Source organism: Mustela putorius, unplaced genomic scaffold (genome assembly GCF_011764305.1).
Source record: "Mustela putorius furo isolate JIRA1106 unplaced genomic scaffold, ASM1176430v1.1 tig00001275_pilon_pilon_pilon, whole genome shotgun sequence".
In the NCBI taxonomy this organism is placed as follows: Eukaryota; Metazoa; Chordata; class Mammalia; order Carnivora; family Mustelidae; genus Mustela; species Mustela putorius.
In genome coordinates, this window is record NW_025421672.1 from 45,980 (window position 1) to 63,888 (window position 17,909).

At 34.9% G+C, this 17,909-nt stretch overlaps 1 long non-coding RNA gene across 1 annotated transcript in view; it reads right to left on the minus strand.

The window, feature by feature from the left end:
• LOC123394066 overlaps positions 1–17,391 on the minus strand; it is a 51,484-nt gene extending 34,093 nt beyond the window's left edge. Inside the window, exon 1 of the long non-coding RNA XR_006608833.1 lies at positions 17,239–17,391. This is a non-coding gene — a long non-coding RNA (uncharacterized LOC123394066). The remainder of the gene's footprint in view (positions 1–17,238) is intronic.
• Positions 17,392–17,909: the final 518 nt, after the last annotated feature.

Here is a 17,909-nt window from a genome sequence, read left to right on the forward strand (position 1 = left end):
TGAATAATGATTAAGTATGGTTGCAATGTAGTATACGAAGTAGCACAACATAAGAAATGAATTTGGAAATAAATGAATTTGGTCTCCAAGCCTAAGAGAGGCCTACTAATGGGGTGTCTAGGTGGCTCAGTCGGTTAAGCAGCTGCCTTCAGGTCAGGTCAGAATCCCAGGGTCCTGGAATCGAGCCCCACATCAGGCTCCCTGCTCTAAGGGGAGCCTTCTTCTCCTCTCTGTCTCTGTATCTCATGAATAAAAAATATCTTTAAAAAAGAGAGAGAGAGGCTTGCTAAGAACACTGGATTTCTTGCTGGGGCAGTGTGGACAACAAAAAGATTTTAGTCAAAGCAAGGGGTGATCTTATTTGCATTTTCTAAAGATACTTCTGGCAGCCTTGGGAATGATACAGCAGGAAAAAACAAGACTGAAGGCAAGAAAACCAAGTCATAGAGTGTATATATAGTGTATATATATCCTAACTATAGGGGTTTGAACCAAGATGAGAACTATGTGCATAGCATTTTATTGAATGGATTTTCCTGCCAGGTCTTATATCTGCCAGAGAAGGAAGTGTTAATCTTCAAAATTATTGAAATCTTTCAAGGATAATTTAAAGGTAATTCCTTACTATCAGATATTATAAAATGTTAATGAAAATATGCCTGGATTGGGAAACATGGTTAGTATGTTATGGTATTTCTAGCACTTGGTTAATAATCATAAAATGTGATTCCAATCTCAGCTTTACACTTAAATTCACATGTATTTAGACATAATCACTAATCTTTCTGAGCTTCAGTTTCCTTTTTTGACAAAATTAACTGTTTTATAGTCTTTTCAAGTTTTTTCTTTCTTGGGGCAGAGGGTAGGACGTATACCTTACCTTCTAGAATTGTAAGGAAAAACACTTTAATGATTGTGAAATCATTTTCAAACTATAGTTTATTATTCAATATTAAGTTATTATTGTAATAGGAAGAAAGCTTCAAAGAGAATTAAATTACTCTTGAGTCCCTCATCTATAACAGATAGGGCAGAGATCAGAGACTGTTAATGTATTGGCAGAAATCCACACCTACTACAATTTTAGCCAGCTCAGAAAACCAGATACATGGAAAAGGAAGCCCAGAGGAGCCCAGGAAATCAATGATCCTTGTAAAATGGCCCACCCTATGCTTTCAGGCTTCTAACATTTTGTCTATGTGTGAGTGCATGAGTGCTCATGCACTCCCACACATCACGCAGATGCACAGTGCACTTAAAATCTTGTCTTTCATGCTCAGTCTTATTATTAATACTGTTTGCAATTTCCATGGTTGTACATGCAACTTAAATGTTTGATATGTATGATATGTAGCCAGAATATCAACGTTTTCTTCTTTTCCTTTTTTTTTTTTTTTTTTGGTTTACTAGTCTCTATTTGACCCAGCTTCCTTGGATTCACACAGATGCATACATACACTACAACATACAAAATTCCATACATACACAAAATATAAATAAGATTCACACAGAACACAATACATACAGCAAACAACACATATGACACACAAACATACCCAACATATATACTCAATGATCATATCACATACACATGTGTTAATATATAACAACTACATAGACAAACACATAACACTCAGACACTACACAGAATATACATATAGTTCACACAAAAAACACAGACACAACATGGGCACAGCACATCAATGATGAGTTTCCCAAGTACCAGTTCTTCATTTGTCACATTCATAACATTTACTTTTTTTACATAATACCTAAACAATTATTTACCTAATATTTTATAATACTTAACACTGGTTGTACTACAGAATATTTTTATGTATTTTCCTGTTCCTCCTTTTACTTCATTATGCTTGAGAAACTTTTCATGATCTTATTTTACATATCTAGCTCATCAAAAGTATGTGACTAGGGACACCTGGGTGGCTCAGTTGGTTAAGCAGCTGCCTTCGCTCAGGTCATGATCCCAGCGTCCTGGGATCGAGTCCCACATCGGGCTCCTTGCTCAATGGGGAGCCTGCTTCTCCCTCTGCCTCTGCATGCCATTCTGCCTGCCTGTGCTCTCTCTCTTCCTCTCTCTCTCTCTCTGATAAATAAATAAATAAAATTTTTTTTAAAAAAGTATGTGACTAAAGTGTTGGTGTAGATTTGGTAAATTTTATCCATTGTATATGAAAATGATGATTGTTCTAACTTCAGTGGGTTGATCTACTTACACAACGGTCTCTTTATAATTTATGGAGAAACATTTTTTAAAGACAAGGATTATTTTAAAATTAGAAAGCACATTGGCAATTAGCCAGCCCAACCCTCAATATTATGCCAGTTGTTATTTCTGCTCTAAACAGTTAATGCTAAGAATAGCAAGTTTATCAATAACATTGGTAACACTTTGGGGAATATCTATGAGAGCCTGTCAGTTGATGGAAGGCAAATTGTCGGGTTAATATGGGTGTTCTGTACATAGTAAGTCTCAACCTGCTCAAGGAAAGATTCTGTGAATGAATATATAACTTATTAAAATATAATTCTTGGTAATCACAGAAAATCTGGAAAAATATAAAAGGTATGAATTTAAAAAGTATAATTAATCTTACTATTTAAAAGCAACATTATTGTTCTAGAAGTAAGTTTACTAAACCAAAGGACATATACATCTTTACTGCTTTGGGAACATATACCACAATTATTTTCCAGTATATGCCAACATGTACTCCTCTTAGCATTGAGCATAGTTTAGGCCATACTATTTAGTGTTCTTTATTTCTATTAAAAATCTTCTTTACCCTATATTGCTTTTTTATTTTTTTTCACATATTGCCTTTTTAAAATTGAGTTTTCTACTTGAATATTTCCTAGATTTATTTTTTGATCATGTTTATTTCTATTGACCTTCAATTTTGAGAAGAAATACCTATTATAACTTAGAACAATCCTTAAAATGAACTGACACTTTGAGGAAGGAAAAGTCTTAATGTTGTAATTTCCCCCTGTGGAGAAAATCTTTCCTATAGCATCTGACATCTAAAATTCTGTTGTTAAAAGGGAAAAAAGGTAGTCTCTTAATAGCTAACTTCACATCCCAAGTAACCAAACTCTTCCATTCCCAGAAACTAAAGTTCTAACAAAACATTGAAAAGACAAAGTTATTCTCATTTCAGTTAAAACACGTTTATTTTAAATTTTTTTAGTCCTTGATTTGTAGGTTGTCTTTTAGAAGTTTTTAGTGCAAAGTACTTCCAATAACATTAGGGTTGCTACAAATCCTTTTGAGAAGGCAGAATGAGTGCCTCTTATGATCCATTTGTTCATATTACTTTCTGTGAAACATGAAGGAATACCTTTGAGTTTGATGTATAATAATTATTTTTTCCACAGGTTAGAATCATTTAAAAGATACATCCTTTTAAAGATTATTTATTTATTTATTTGACAGACAGAGATCACAAGTAGGCAGAGAGGCAGGCAGATAAAGAAGAGGAAGTAGGCTCCCTGTAGCGCAGTGAGCCCGATGCGGGACTCGATCCCAGGACCCTGGGATCATGACCTGAGCCAAAGGCAGAGGCTTTAATCCATTGAGCCACCCAGGTGCCCCAAGATACATCCTTTTATAAAACATGCTTTTCATTTTAGTTGCATCAAAATAATACCCTTTTAAGAGTAGGTGGATAGAGAGTTCCAGATTCATAATTAATTTTTAAATCGATATTCATTAAAGGAAAAACTAATTCTAGGCAAATGACACCAAGATGAGTAATGCTTACATGAAAAAGATTTCTAGGGAAAATATCCAAATTACTAAGCATTCAAGATATTTTTTAAAGTTTAGCATTAAATATTGAGTCCTTTTTTATTTGCTTGAAGAATGAATTTCTTTTCTTTTCTTTTCTTTTTGGTAGTTCATCCTAGTGATACTTTGATAAATTTTTGATCAAACAGGTGACACACAAACAGGTGATACTATGATAAATTTTTGATCAAACAGGTGACATCAGAATGTTAAGAGAGTAAAGCATTATGGGAATTGGACAAATTACTTCTAAGTTCCTTTTCAGTTTTATCAGCCTGTGATTAATATACTTACATAACTTAATAAAGAGCCCCCAGATCATAAGAAAGGTACTGTCCCTTATTTTGAGAAATCACTTAAAACTTAATACAAAAAACATTCTTCTAGAAGGCTCTAGCAGGATATCTAGTAGTACATACCTTGAAGGGCTTTTCTATTATAATACAGTTGGGTCCTACATCAAAAGAGATGTCACAATATAGGCTTGCAGGAACTAAACAAAAACTCCAATGGTCAATAACCCTCAAAATATACAAACAGGAAAAATGCGCTGCTGAAAGCCCAAAGGGAGTATAGGTTAATACAGATGCTGATCTGCCACTCTGGTATTAAACCAAGATCAATGGAGGGGCTAAAGAAATCTCAGATTGCCTATATCCTTGGATTCTGAAGAAAGAAAAAGAAAATCCTTCTTGGAAGAAACCATCTCCAAGTTAAACCTTAAGGAGTTTATTTTCTAAAATCAACCAAATATAGATTCACAATCAAAGATTACCAAGCACACAAGATAAAAGCCACCATGAGAGGTAGTTAGCAGAAATAGCATGCCAGATATAGACCCCTAAATTTCTCAAATATTGAAATGATCAAATACAAAATAATATGAAACTCTGCCTGAGATGTCTACACAAATAAAAATGGAATCACAAAAACGAACAAGTAACACAACTCCATAAAGATGATCAAGAAAATGAAAAGAAATAGAGTTTTTATAAATAGAAACTTTTAACAATTGAAATTTAAAAATCCAAGAATAAGTTTAACCAACAGGTTATACACAGGTTAAGGGAAAATTTGTGGATTGGAAGATTGAGCTGGAGAAAAATATACCACAGTGCAGAAAGACAAGGAAATCACAGTATGAACAAAAGGTTAAGAAATATGAAAGATTATATGTGAATTCCTAATAAATATATAACTGGAGGCCCAGAGTAAGGAAATACAAACAATTGGGTAAGAGGTAATATACAAAGAGCCAAAGGGAAGATTCATATTTATGGAACCTGAAGCCTATTTATGAGTTTATTTAAGATTTATTTAAGATTTCAGAGTATTTCAAGTTTTCTTTGAACTGATGACCCTTGTTACCAGTTTGTCATTAATGTTTTTACTGTAATGGCATATTATGGGTTTTAGTTGGATATTGTGCTATCATATTATGGTGTCAGTTAAGTAACTATGACAGGCACTAGAATATTTTCTGGAAACTGGCTATGCTTGGTTGGATAAATGGCTAGTAATAACTTACCTGCGCATAGAAATGATTTGCAAACTATATAAATATATCTTACTGAACCCAAATTAAGTGTCAAGTTGCCCTAAACCAGATCCCAAAATGCCCGCAGCTTCTCCAGTGCTACCCAATGCTAAGGAAATGTAAAGGAGGAAAAGTTGAAGTGGAAATAGACAATAACTTCAGCCAACTGGGATTAAGTATCTTATTTTGAAAATTCACAGCAAATGAGCATTTGAACATAATGCTGATGCCCCTTTCAGAGATTTGGAAATCATCCATGCAAGTGAAGGACCTTAAAACTTGAGCTTCATTGACTTCATTTTTAAATACATGTCTTTGCAAACAATTCTGCAGTTAAAGTACAGTAAATAGCAAATCAAATATATAAAAATAAACTCATAGAAACTTTGGAAAGAAGAAAAAATCCTAAATAACTAGAGAGAAAAAAAACTCAATTGCCGAGAAAAAAATAACAGGCACAATAGACTTCTGGACAGCAATGAAAAAGATCCTGAAAACAGTGTTAAAAGGATGAGAGGAAATAACTGTGAAATTAAAATTATGTACACAATGAAACTATTTTTAAGAGTGAGAAAAGGATAGATTTTTTTTCAGTGTAACTAAAACTAACATAGTTGAGGACCAACAAGTCTTTTCTAAAGGATCTTAAAAAAATGTACCTCAGGAAGAATAATAATGACATTAGAAAAAAAAGTTTTAGATGCAATAAAAAAAGGCATTGCAAAGAAACTGATAAACACATATGTATATATGTATATAAATATATACATATGTATGTAAATAAGTATTTTCAAATATTTCTGATTAGAAATAGAGCTAAAATAATAAACAAAAAAAATCATGTGAATTTAGGTGGGTACTGAGTGTTCATAGGTACATAGATTTTAAGATGTGTGAAAAGGTTTATTTACTTTATTTACTTTATAATTAATTTTAAAATATATATATATATCTATATATATATATATAGAGAGAGAGAGAGAGTCACTTTCCAGGAGAATAATATAAATTTAAACATACCTGTAACTAATAACATAGCTTTATAATATAGAAATAAAAATGTATGGGATTATAAGGAGAAAAACTCACCATTTTTGGAAACGTTTAACAAACATTTCTCAGTTGTTATAGGTCAAGCAGACAAAAACAAGTCAAGTTGTGGCAGAGTTCAAAAAGTACCAAGTTTAATTTAATAGTCATATATATAGAATCCCACACTTGGCAGGATTGTGAGTTTTCTTTTTTCTCAATCATACACAGAACTTTTACCAAATTTGACTCTGTACCAGGCAGGAATAAGTCTTAATACTTCTGAAGAACAGGAATTATACAGACTATGTTCTATGATTACACTGTAATTAACTTGGAAGTCTATACAAAGAAGTTAAAATTGCAAAGCCTCTATAAATGACGTATGAGACAAAAAGCAATCATACTGAAACATTTAAAGTACTTATTTAAAAAAAAAGATTTATTTATTTATTTTAGAGAGAGTGAGCATGAGCAGCCAGGGTCGGGGGTAGGGGTGGGAATAAGGGAGAGGAGAGAGAGAAGCTCAAGCTGACTCCCGGCTGAGCACAGAGCCTGACATAGGGCAGGATCTCACGACCCTGAGATCATGACTTAGGCTGCAATCAAGAGTTGGACACTCAACCAACTGAGCCATGCAGGGGTCCCTAAAATACTTCTAACTGAATGATAATGAATTTGTATTTAAAACTTGTAGGATGAAGTTTAAGAGATACTCAGAAACAGAGTGTGAAATGCTTTCAGTTAGTAGAGGAGAATGGCTACAAATTGTTAAGATTAGCATCCAATTAAGACATAAAAAAATAACAACACAATTTTAGATGAATGTAGCTGTCAACATTTGCTTTCCCCCTCCTGGAATCATACAAAAGGAACAAAGAGAATTCTGACCCCATTTTTCTACACAAAATATTATTTTAAAACATCTTTTTTTCAAAGTACTAAGTATACAAATTCATACAATAAAAGCCATGTAAAAGCTGTTGAAGTTGTGGAGAAACTATATAGGGAGGTAAAGAGAACATATTCAGTGGTGAAATTCTAGTGGCAGCAGATCTCTGAATCAACAAAAAATATACTTGCAGAAAGTAAGGTGTCTCTTTGAAGAGTAAAATCTTTCCACTGCCTTTTTCCCCAAAAAAACAAGGGTAGGAAATGCCTCAAAGCTTCAGGGGAAGAAGACTTACTGGGCAATTTTTATAAAAAACACATAGGAAATAAGGCTATACAAATTGTCAGGTGAAGTAGCCATATTTGAGGGAAGCAATGCTAATGCAATAAAAGGTAGTGAAGAGTATAAGGTAACCTAAGCCTCTTCCCTCTCCTAATGGGGAAATGTAACCATTTGATGACAAGTAAGAATAGGGTGTTGGAACAGTATCAAGAAGAAGATATTGTAAGGCAAAAATATCTAAATAAAACAGGAATTCAGTAAAGTGTCAGGATATAAAATCAATGCACAGAAATCAGTTGCATTTCTCTACACTAACAGCAAGACAGAAGAAAGAGAAATTAAGGAGTCCATCCCATTTACAATTGCACCCAAAACCATAAGATACCTAGGAATAAACCTAACCAAAGAGGCACAGAATCTATACTCAGAAAACTATAAATTACTCATGAAAGAAATTGAGGAAGACACAAAGAAATGGAAAAATGTTCCATGCTCCTGGATTGGAAGAATAAATATTGTGAAAATGTCTATGCTACCTAAAGCAATCTACACATTTAATGCAATTCCTATCAAAGTACCATCCATCTTTTTCAAAGAAATGGAACATATAATTCTAAAATTTATATGGAACCAGAAAAGACCTCGAATAGCCAAAGGGATATTGAGAAAGAAAGCCAACGTTGGTGGCATCACAATTCCGGACTTCAAGCTCTATTACAAAGCTGTCATCATCAAGACAGCATGGTACTGGCACAAAAACAGACACATAGATCAATGAAATTTTATTTTAGACCTTCGTCTAGAACAATGACTAGAAAAAAATATTACTGAGGAGACTATAATAATTGTGATTGAACCATGTCCTTTTAATTTACCTCTTTGAAAGTGAAATGTACGAACTCAAGCAGGAAGTAGGTGGACAACAAAAGATAAAATAGAAACTGGCAGAAGTCAGGGAAACAAAGAAAAAGGAACAGATAGGTGTGTAAGTTTACTGATAGAAAACATATTCTTCCAGTTGCTTCTCTTAGTAAAATAAGGCATTTTAACAGAGAAAGTAGAGTGTGAAATACCTCATCTTGGACATGAAGAGAGTGAAATGATCAGGTGGTGCTTGTTTGAATAGATTTCACTAGTCATGCCCAGCTGCAGCCATGAAGTAGACCAACAGCTGGGTTTAGCCCGGCTTGGTCTTTGTCTAGTCCAGTATGAAGGAGGAAGAAAGGGGAAAAGAATGACTGTATGTAGGGTAATGACTACTGTATGACATGGAAGGAGAGAACTAAAGTAGAGTGAAACATTGCTGGTTCAGTACATTTTTAAAAATCTGGTGAACCTAGAACAATATGGGCCAATATTCCTCATGAACATACATGTAAAATTCCTCAACAAAATATTAGCAAATTGTATTCAACAATACATTAAAAGGATCATACATCATGATCAAGAGGATTTATTCTAGGGATGCTGGGATGGTTCAACATCTGCAAAGTAGTCAGTGTAATACACTACATTAATTAAACAAGGGATAAAAATCATATGATCATCTTGATGCAGAAAATGCATGTAGCAAAATTCAAAATCCATTTATAGTTAAAACTTTCAACAAACGGAGTATAGAGGGAATGTACTTAAAAATAATAAAGGCCATATGTGGCATATGACAAGCCCACAGCTAACATCATAGTCAATGGTGAAAAGTTAAAAGCTTTTCTTCTAAGATCAGGAATACATCAAAGATGCCTCCTCTTGCCACTTTTGTTCAACGTAGTGTTAGAAGCCCTAGCCAGAGCAACGAGTCAAGAAAAAGAAATAAAACTCTCCAGATTGGAAAGGAAAATGTAAAACTATACCTGTTTACAGGTGGTATGTTAGTATGTATAAAAAACACTGAAGAATCCATAAAAAAAACTGTTGGAACTAATAAATAAATTCAGTAAAATTGCAAGATATAAAACCAATACACAAAATCTGTTGCATTTCTAAAAAACCAATAATGATGCTGGGGAAACTGGGTAGCCACATGCAAAAGAATAATACTGGACCTCTATCTTATACCATACACAGAAATGAACTCAAAGTGGATTAGAGACTTAAACATAAAACCTGAAACTATACAACTTCTAGAAGAAAACATGAGCAATAAGCTCCTTGACATTGGTCTTAGCATTGATTTTTGAATTAAATACCACAAGCAAAAGCAACAAAAGCAAATATCAACAAGTGGGACTACATCAGTTGAAAAATTCTCTGCACAGCAAAAGAAACCATTCACAAATGAACGGGCAATCTATCGAATGGGAGAAAATGTTTGCAAATCATACATCTGATAAGGGTCTAATATGCAAAATACATAAAGAACTCATACAAGTCCATAGTAAAAAAAAGGAAACAATCCAATTAAAAAATGGTCAGGAGATCTGAATAGACATTTCACCAAAGAAAAGAAACAGATGGCCAACACGTACATGAAAAGATGTTCTACATCATTAATCATCAGAGAAATGCAAATCAACCACAAGAAGGTATCACCTTGCACTTGTTAGAGTTGCCATTATCAAAAAGACTGGAAATAAAAGTGTTGGTGAGGATGTGGAGAAAAAGGAATCCTTATGCATTATTGGTGGAAATGTAAATTGGTACAGCCAATATGGAAAACAGTATGGAGGTTTCTCAAAAAATTAAAAGTAGAACTACCCTATGATCCAGTGATCTCTTCTGTGTGTTTATCTGAAGAAAAGAAAAACACTAATTTGAAAATATGTATGCACCCCCATGTTCAATGATGTTTAGTGTGGTCAGTGCAGCATTTACACTAGCCAAGATGTGGAAACAACCCAAGTGTCCATCAGTGGATGAATGCATAAAAAACTGTATATACATAAATGTATGTATATAATATTATTCAGCCACAAGAAAGAATGAAATCTTGCCATTTCCAACAATATGGATGGACCTCAAGACCATTACGCTAAGTGAAATAAGTCAGAGGAAGACAGATACCATATAATCTCTCTTATTTGTGGAATCTAAAATAGCTAGCCATTTAGCTAGACAGATAAGCAAACCAAACTCAGAAACAATGGATTGGTGGTTGTCATACGTGGTTATGGGTGAGCTACTTCTGTGTTTTGTTTTCTATAGTTTAAATAAATTGAAGAGGTTAAAAAATGTAAAGACTTCCCTAAACCTGCTTTCCTTACAATTTCCCAAGAAGTCCTGGGTTTCTGACATAAAACGCTTTGGAGCTAAGCTTATTTATTGGGTGGTGATGATAAGACAGCTGCTTAGGCTAGTCAACACTGAGACCCCCTGTGATGATTTCTCTCCTGCAACTTCCATCATAGTGTTTAAACTGACATCCCTCAGTGGAGACTTCTGACCCCAGAACCCTTCTTCAGCCAGTCTGTGTCCTTAATTTTATAAGATAATGAGTACCCTTGTCTGGTGCAGTTTGGCTTTTAGTTTGTCATATTATTGAAAAAGCTGGTTAAAGAAGGGAATCCTGATTTTTTAAAAAAAAAGTTTTTTATAGATCCTGGGTATCAACCTTTTGTCTATACTGTCATTTGCAAATATCTTCTCCCATTCCGTTAGTTGCCTGTTTGTTTTCTTGACTGTTTCCTTTGCTGTGCAGAAGCTTTTGATTTTGATGAAGTCCCAAAAGTTCATTTCCGCTTTTGTTTCCTTTGCCTTTGGAGACATATCTTGAAAGAAGTTGCTGTGGCTGATATCAAAGAGATTACTGCCTATGTTCTCCTCTAGGATTCTGGTGGATTCCTGTCTCACGTTGAGGTCTTTTATCCATTTTGAGTTTATCTTTGTGTATGGTGTAAGAGAATGATCAAGTTTCATTCTTCTACATATAGCTGTCCAGTTTTCCCAGCACCATTTATTGAAGAAACTGTCTTTTTTCCACTTATATTTTTTCCTGTTTTGTTGAAGATTATTTGACCATAGAGTTGAGAGTGCATATCCAGGATCTATAAAGAACTCCACAAACTCAACACACACAAAACAGATAATCATATCAAAAAATGGGCAGAAGATATGAACAGACACTTCTCCAATGAAGACATACAAATGGCTATCAGACACATGAAAAAATGTTCATCATCACTAGCCATCAGGGAGATTCAAATTAAAACCACATTGAGATATCACCTTACACTAGTTAGAATGGCCAAAATTAGCAAGACAGGAAGCAACATGTGTTGGAGGGGATGTGGAGAAAGGGGAACCCTCTTCCACTGTTGGTAGGAATGCAAGTTGGTGCAGCCTCTTTGGAGAACAGTTTGGAGATTCCTCAAGAAATTAAAAATAGAGCTTCCCTATGACCCTGCAATTGCACTACTGGGTATTTACCCCAAAGATACAGATGTACTGAAAAGAAGGGCCATCAATACCCCAATGTTTATAGCAGCAATGGCCACGGTGGCCAAACTGTGGAAAGAACCAAGATGCCCTTCAACGGACAAATGGGTAAGGAAGATGTGGTCCATATACACTATGGAGTATTATGCCTCCATCAGAAAGGATGAATACCCAACTTTTGTAGCAACATGGACAAGAATGGGGGAGATTATGCTGAGTGAATAAGTCAAGCAGAGAGAGTCCATTATCATATGGTTTCACTTATTTGTGGAGCATAACAAATAGCATTGTGGACATGGGGAGTTAGGAGAAGTGAGTTAGGGGAAATTGGAAGGGGAGGTGAACCATGAGAGACTATGGACTCTGAAAAACAATCTGAGGGGTTTTAAGTGGCGGGGGGTGGGAGATTGGGGGAACCAGGTGGTGGGTATTAGAGAGGGCATGGATTTCATGGAGCACTGAGTGTGGTACAAAAACAATGAATACTGTTATGCTGAAAATAAATAAAAAATAAAATTTAAAAAAAGTTTTGTTATAATACTTGTTTTGAAAATGTGAATTTGTTTTAACATACCTGATATATTTGGTAACAATAAAAAAAATTTAATGAACATAGGGCTAGAGAGTGTAGGTCCTGAAGTTGGAGGCAGGGAAGCAGTGAAGAGGAGTATTTATTTCCTAACTTTTTACACATGGATCCAATATTTTGTTGAGTCTTGGGCAGGACATTTTAGTTAAGACAGGATGAAAACCTTTAAAGTGGGAATAAAATGATGTTAATAGTTAGTACCATGTTCTCTCAGATTTTTATCTAGGGAAGACAGCTGGCTATGTGTGGGAAGACTAGAAAATCATCTTTCCTTATTTGAGATAAGGTTTGTTGTAAGACTGGTCATTTATCAACAAAGCTTAATGTATTAAAAATATTTCCAGTGTGGTTGGAGGGTCTATAGGCTCAAATGATTACTCCAAACACAGAATTATCATTGATGTTCTAAAGTTAGTAACTCCCAGAAGTCAATGGAGATACTTTTTATGTGTTATGGAGTCATATAGAATGTTCCCAAGGCTACCGACTTTGAAATCCTTGTAGAATACTTAAAAATGCTACGTATTATTATTTAATATGAAGTATATAAGGTAAGAAACATAAAAACTTGAAGACCTATGATCCTACCTCCAACTTATGAAATAGACTTTACTAGTAAAATTGAAGCTACCTCTATACACTCTACCCTAATCTATCACCAATATATTTTTTTATTGTGTTAGTCACCACATAGTACATTATTAGTTTGTGATGTAGTGTTCCATGATTCATTATTTGCATATAAAACCCAATGCTCATTACAACACATGCCCTGCTTAATAGCCATCACTGGGTTAACCCATCCTCCCCAAACTTCTCCTCTCTGAAACCCTCAGATTGTTTCCCAGAGTCCATAGTCATCTCCTCCTCTGTTCCCTCCCCCCTTCAATTTCCCTTCCTTCCTCTAATGTCCTCAGTGCTATTCCTTATGTTCCATGTATGACTGAAACCATATAATTGTCTTTCTCTGCTTGATTTATTTCACTTGGCATAATCCCCTTTAGTTCCATCCATGTCAATGCAAATGGTGGGTATTAATCCATTCTGATGGCTGAGTAATATTCCACTGTACATATGGACCACATCTTCTTTATCCATCTGTCTTTTTGAAGGGCATCTCAGCTCTTTCCGAAGTTTGGCAATTGTGGACATTGCTGCTATGAACACTGGGGTGCATGTGCCCTTTCTTTTCACTACATTTGTATCTTTGGGGTAAATACCCAACAGTGCAACTGCTGGGCCAGAAGGTAGCTCTATTTTTTTTTTTTTTAATTTTTTATTTTTTATAAACAAAGGTAGCTCTATCCCACCCCCTTTTAAACTTTTTTAACGTTTTGAACTTGGAAGAGGGCCGTACTGTTTGTCCCCTAAGTGACTGTATCAACTTGTTTTCCCACCAAGTGTGTAAGAGCACTTGAATAGCCAAAGGGATATATGAAAAATGTTTCCAGAAAGCAACTGTGGGCACAAAGGCTGTCATCATCAATACAGCATGGTACTGGCCAACAAAAAACAGTGAGCCAGACTCAAGAATCAAGACCCCTCCAATCTATGGTCAACTAATCGTTATGGCAAAAACAGCCTTTTCAATAAATTGCTGGGAGGGCCACATTCAGAAAAAATGAAATTTCCCCTCCTTACACCACTACACAAAAAATGACTCAAAATGGATGTTCCACAATGTACGAAAGGAATTTCCTCTCCAGCATTTGTTGTTTTAGGCCTGGTACTGGGATTTAATTTTTGTTGATATTTGCAAAACGTTTAAGGACTAGTGTAATTTTAATGTAAGGGGTATACATTTCTGCAATGCTGCTTTTGATTTTTCATTTTTTTGGTGGACTGTTGTCTGTCTTCTTCTTAATGCCTTTTTTTGTCTGAGCCTCGCTTTTGATTTTAATCTCTCTGATGGTCTAAAGATGCTTACATTTTTTTCATGTTGTCTGTTGGCCATTTGTATGTTTCTTTAGAGAAGTGTTTCTTTATGTTTTCTGCCCATTTTTTGACTTGATTATTTGTTTTTGGGGTGTTGAGTTTAAGAACTTCTTTATAGATCTTTGATACCAGCCCTTTGGCTGTAATGTCATTTGCAAATATCTTCTCTTACTCCATGGGTTGCCTCTTAGTTTTTGTTAGGGGACTGTTTCCTTTGCTGTTGCAGCAGAAGCTTTTTATCCTGATGAAGTCCCAAAAGTTAATTTTTGCTTTTCTTTCCCTTACCTTTGGAGACATATCATTAAGAAGTTGCTGTGGTTGATGTCGAAGAGGTTAGTGCCTATGTTCTTCTCTAAGACTTTGATGGATTCCTATCTCACATTGAGGTCCTTTGTCTATTTAGAGTTTATTTTTGTGTTTGGTATAAGAGAATGGTCGAGTTACCCTATATTTTATGTTTATCATTTCCTTGCTTTTAAAAAATGGTTCATACTTAAGATTATATCTGTACAATATATTATTTATTTCCCTGGATTTGAATGATTATACCACATGTATTTTTCTGTTACTTGCTTCTTTTACTCAGTTTTGTTTGTGAGATTCATCCATGACACTGAGCTCATACATGTTCACAGATGTATAATATCCCACTGTTAAGAACAGTCTGTCCTTCCTCCTGTTAAAATGGGTGGATTGTCCTGCTTGTAAGAGCCATATCCTATTTTTTTCTCTCTTACTGAAGGACTTTGTGTCTGCGATTATCTTTTTGCCTGCATCATTTTTTTCTCTCTCTACTAAGTATTTCCATCAACTTATAAACATGCAAAAATATCTCACATTCTTCAAGAAAAGTAGACCTCAAGTTCCCCTCCAGCTATTATCCCATGATTCTGCCCCTCTTTTAGCAAAACTTTTGGAAAGAGATGTCTGTCATTATCTCCACTTTTGTATTTCCTCCTTTCTCTTAAGCTACTCCAATTAAGCTCTTATTATTATTCCATCAGTCCAGTATTTTTATTATTATAACAGAATTTTCACTTTTCTAATGTCAGTGATAATTTATTAGTTCCCATCTTTTCAATCTTTTAGCAACATTAGACATAATAAGAGATGCCTCTCCCCTTCAAGGGCAGTTCTGACTGCTTCTATGCATTTTAGAATTTTCTATCCTAGTTGTTCACAATCCTCACCTAAATATGTAGGAAGCATATCAAATTTTACATTTGAACTGAAGTCTTGATTTCTCAGAAAAGGGCATCACTGTTCAACTCTGCTCTGGCCAAAAATCTAAGGTTAATTTTTATTCCATTCTTTTGTTTACACTCCGCATCTAATCCAGTAATCCTTCAGGGTTTTTTCCAGATTCTGATCCCCTTTCACCACTGCTTTAGCCACATTGCCCCAACCACCATTATATAGCGTTCAACCTTGCCTGTTTGCCTTCTTGATCCCCAAAGTCAAATCTTCACAAACCAGCCAGGGCGATCTTTTAAAAACAAAAATCAGGTCCTGTTTCTTCTGTGTCCAACAAGAATAAAAGGCAAACTCCTTAGCTGGGCCTGTAAGAATTTAGGTAGCTTAGCCCCTACCTATTCCTCTAATCTCTTCTCTAAGCCCATCTCCTTCCCTACTGCAGTATAGACACATGGTTTTCTTGTCTTTCACAAACAAACCAAGGTCATTCTCACATGCTATCATTCCCTCCCTGGAACACACTTCCAAAAAAACTTCACATGGCTCACACTTCACCCCTTTCATGTCTGCTCAAATGTCACATCTTAGAGGACCTTCTCTCCCTTTATCTACAAACCATTTTTCCACCAACTTTCATTTCTTTGCCCTGCTATATCTTTCCAAGTAGAATGTTTATGGCACTACTGTTACTATATTGCATTTTTATTAGTTTATTATCTGCCTAACTAGAATATAAATGCTATGAAGGCAGAAACTTGTTCACTACTGAATACCCAGAACCTGGAAACTGGTTGGAACACAGATTCTTCTGCATTAGTTTATTTGTTTCAGGCAGTATACTTTCATTACCATCATGCAGTAATTAATAAGGTCATTCAGAGCCAGCATATCCCAGGAAATTAAGGTATTAAGTTTTATTTCTGAATCATTTTGGTCAGTTCATTTCCTTGTAACACACAGTCATTATGTGTGCTTACTGGAACTGATCAATTTTTAAATTCAGGTGATAATGAATACCTCTTCTAGAACTCTGACTTACTCAAAATTTAGAGTGTTTACTCTTTATGCATACATAATTATATACAAATGTACACTTTAAGTAAAACTATATACTTAGAAGGAACAAGATGGGGAGATATAACCACCCTTACATTATAGCTAATAGCTAGTATGTACTGTGCATATAGTATTTATTGAGCACTTATGTGCCAGGCATTATTATAAGTACTTTATCTTTGCTTATTTAATCTTCACTAAAACTCAAGATGTCCTGTTATCCCTATTTTACTACTGATAAACTGAGGCCACATAAGTGAAGAAACTTGCCCAAGGCTATGATCTATATTACAACTGCTTGTGTCTATTAATGTTGTGACATAGACACCTGCATTTTCCAGCCAGGATATAGAACGACCAATGTGTTATTTTTCAAGGACAAATAAATTCATTAAAAATGCATGTATTGGGATCCTTCTGAGCTGTACTTCTCTCTCTGACACTCCATCACCTACACCCCCACTCCTTTCCCAACTCATTTGTTTGACCCTCAAGGCTCTGTCTCTCCATAATGGATCCTTTCTCAATCCAACTTTTCTTACCTTTTCCTTATGAACTGTACTTGACTCTTTGACTTCCTCAACTGGAACTTCAGTGAGACCTCTGTTCTATTTTCTGCATTGTTTTATCCTTGCATAAGCCTTCACCACTGTTGAACAGTGTGACCTTCAGCAACTTGCTTAACTTCTCAGAGTTTTTTCTTTGTGAAAGAAAGGCAGAGTGGATTAGATGAGCCTAGAAAGCACTGCAACTTCAATTGTCTTAATTTTTTTTTATTTTGCTAATATGCCAAACTTACAGAAAATTTATAATAATAATAAAAATAATAATACAAAGAAATCTTAGCTGCCAATATTCATTACCTCAAACCTCCAAATGTTAACATTTTACTAAATTTGCTTTATATCTATCCATGTTGCTATACTTCTTAAAAATTTTTTTGAAATTATAGACATGATGCTCTTTTACTCCTGAATACCTTGGTATGTATTTTCTTTAAAAAAGGAGGTGGGTGCTGGATGGCTCAGTTGGTTAAACATCTTCCTTTGTCTAAGGTCATGATCCCAGGGCCCTGGAATCGAGCCCCACATAGGGCTCCCTGCTTCTCCAGCTCTGACAGCTTCTCTATGTGCTTGTGCTGTCTCTCTCTCTACCAAATGAAAAAAAAAAAAAAAAAAAAAAAAAAAAAAAAAAAAAAAAAGATGGGGGAGTT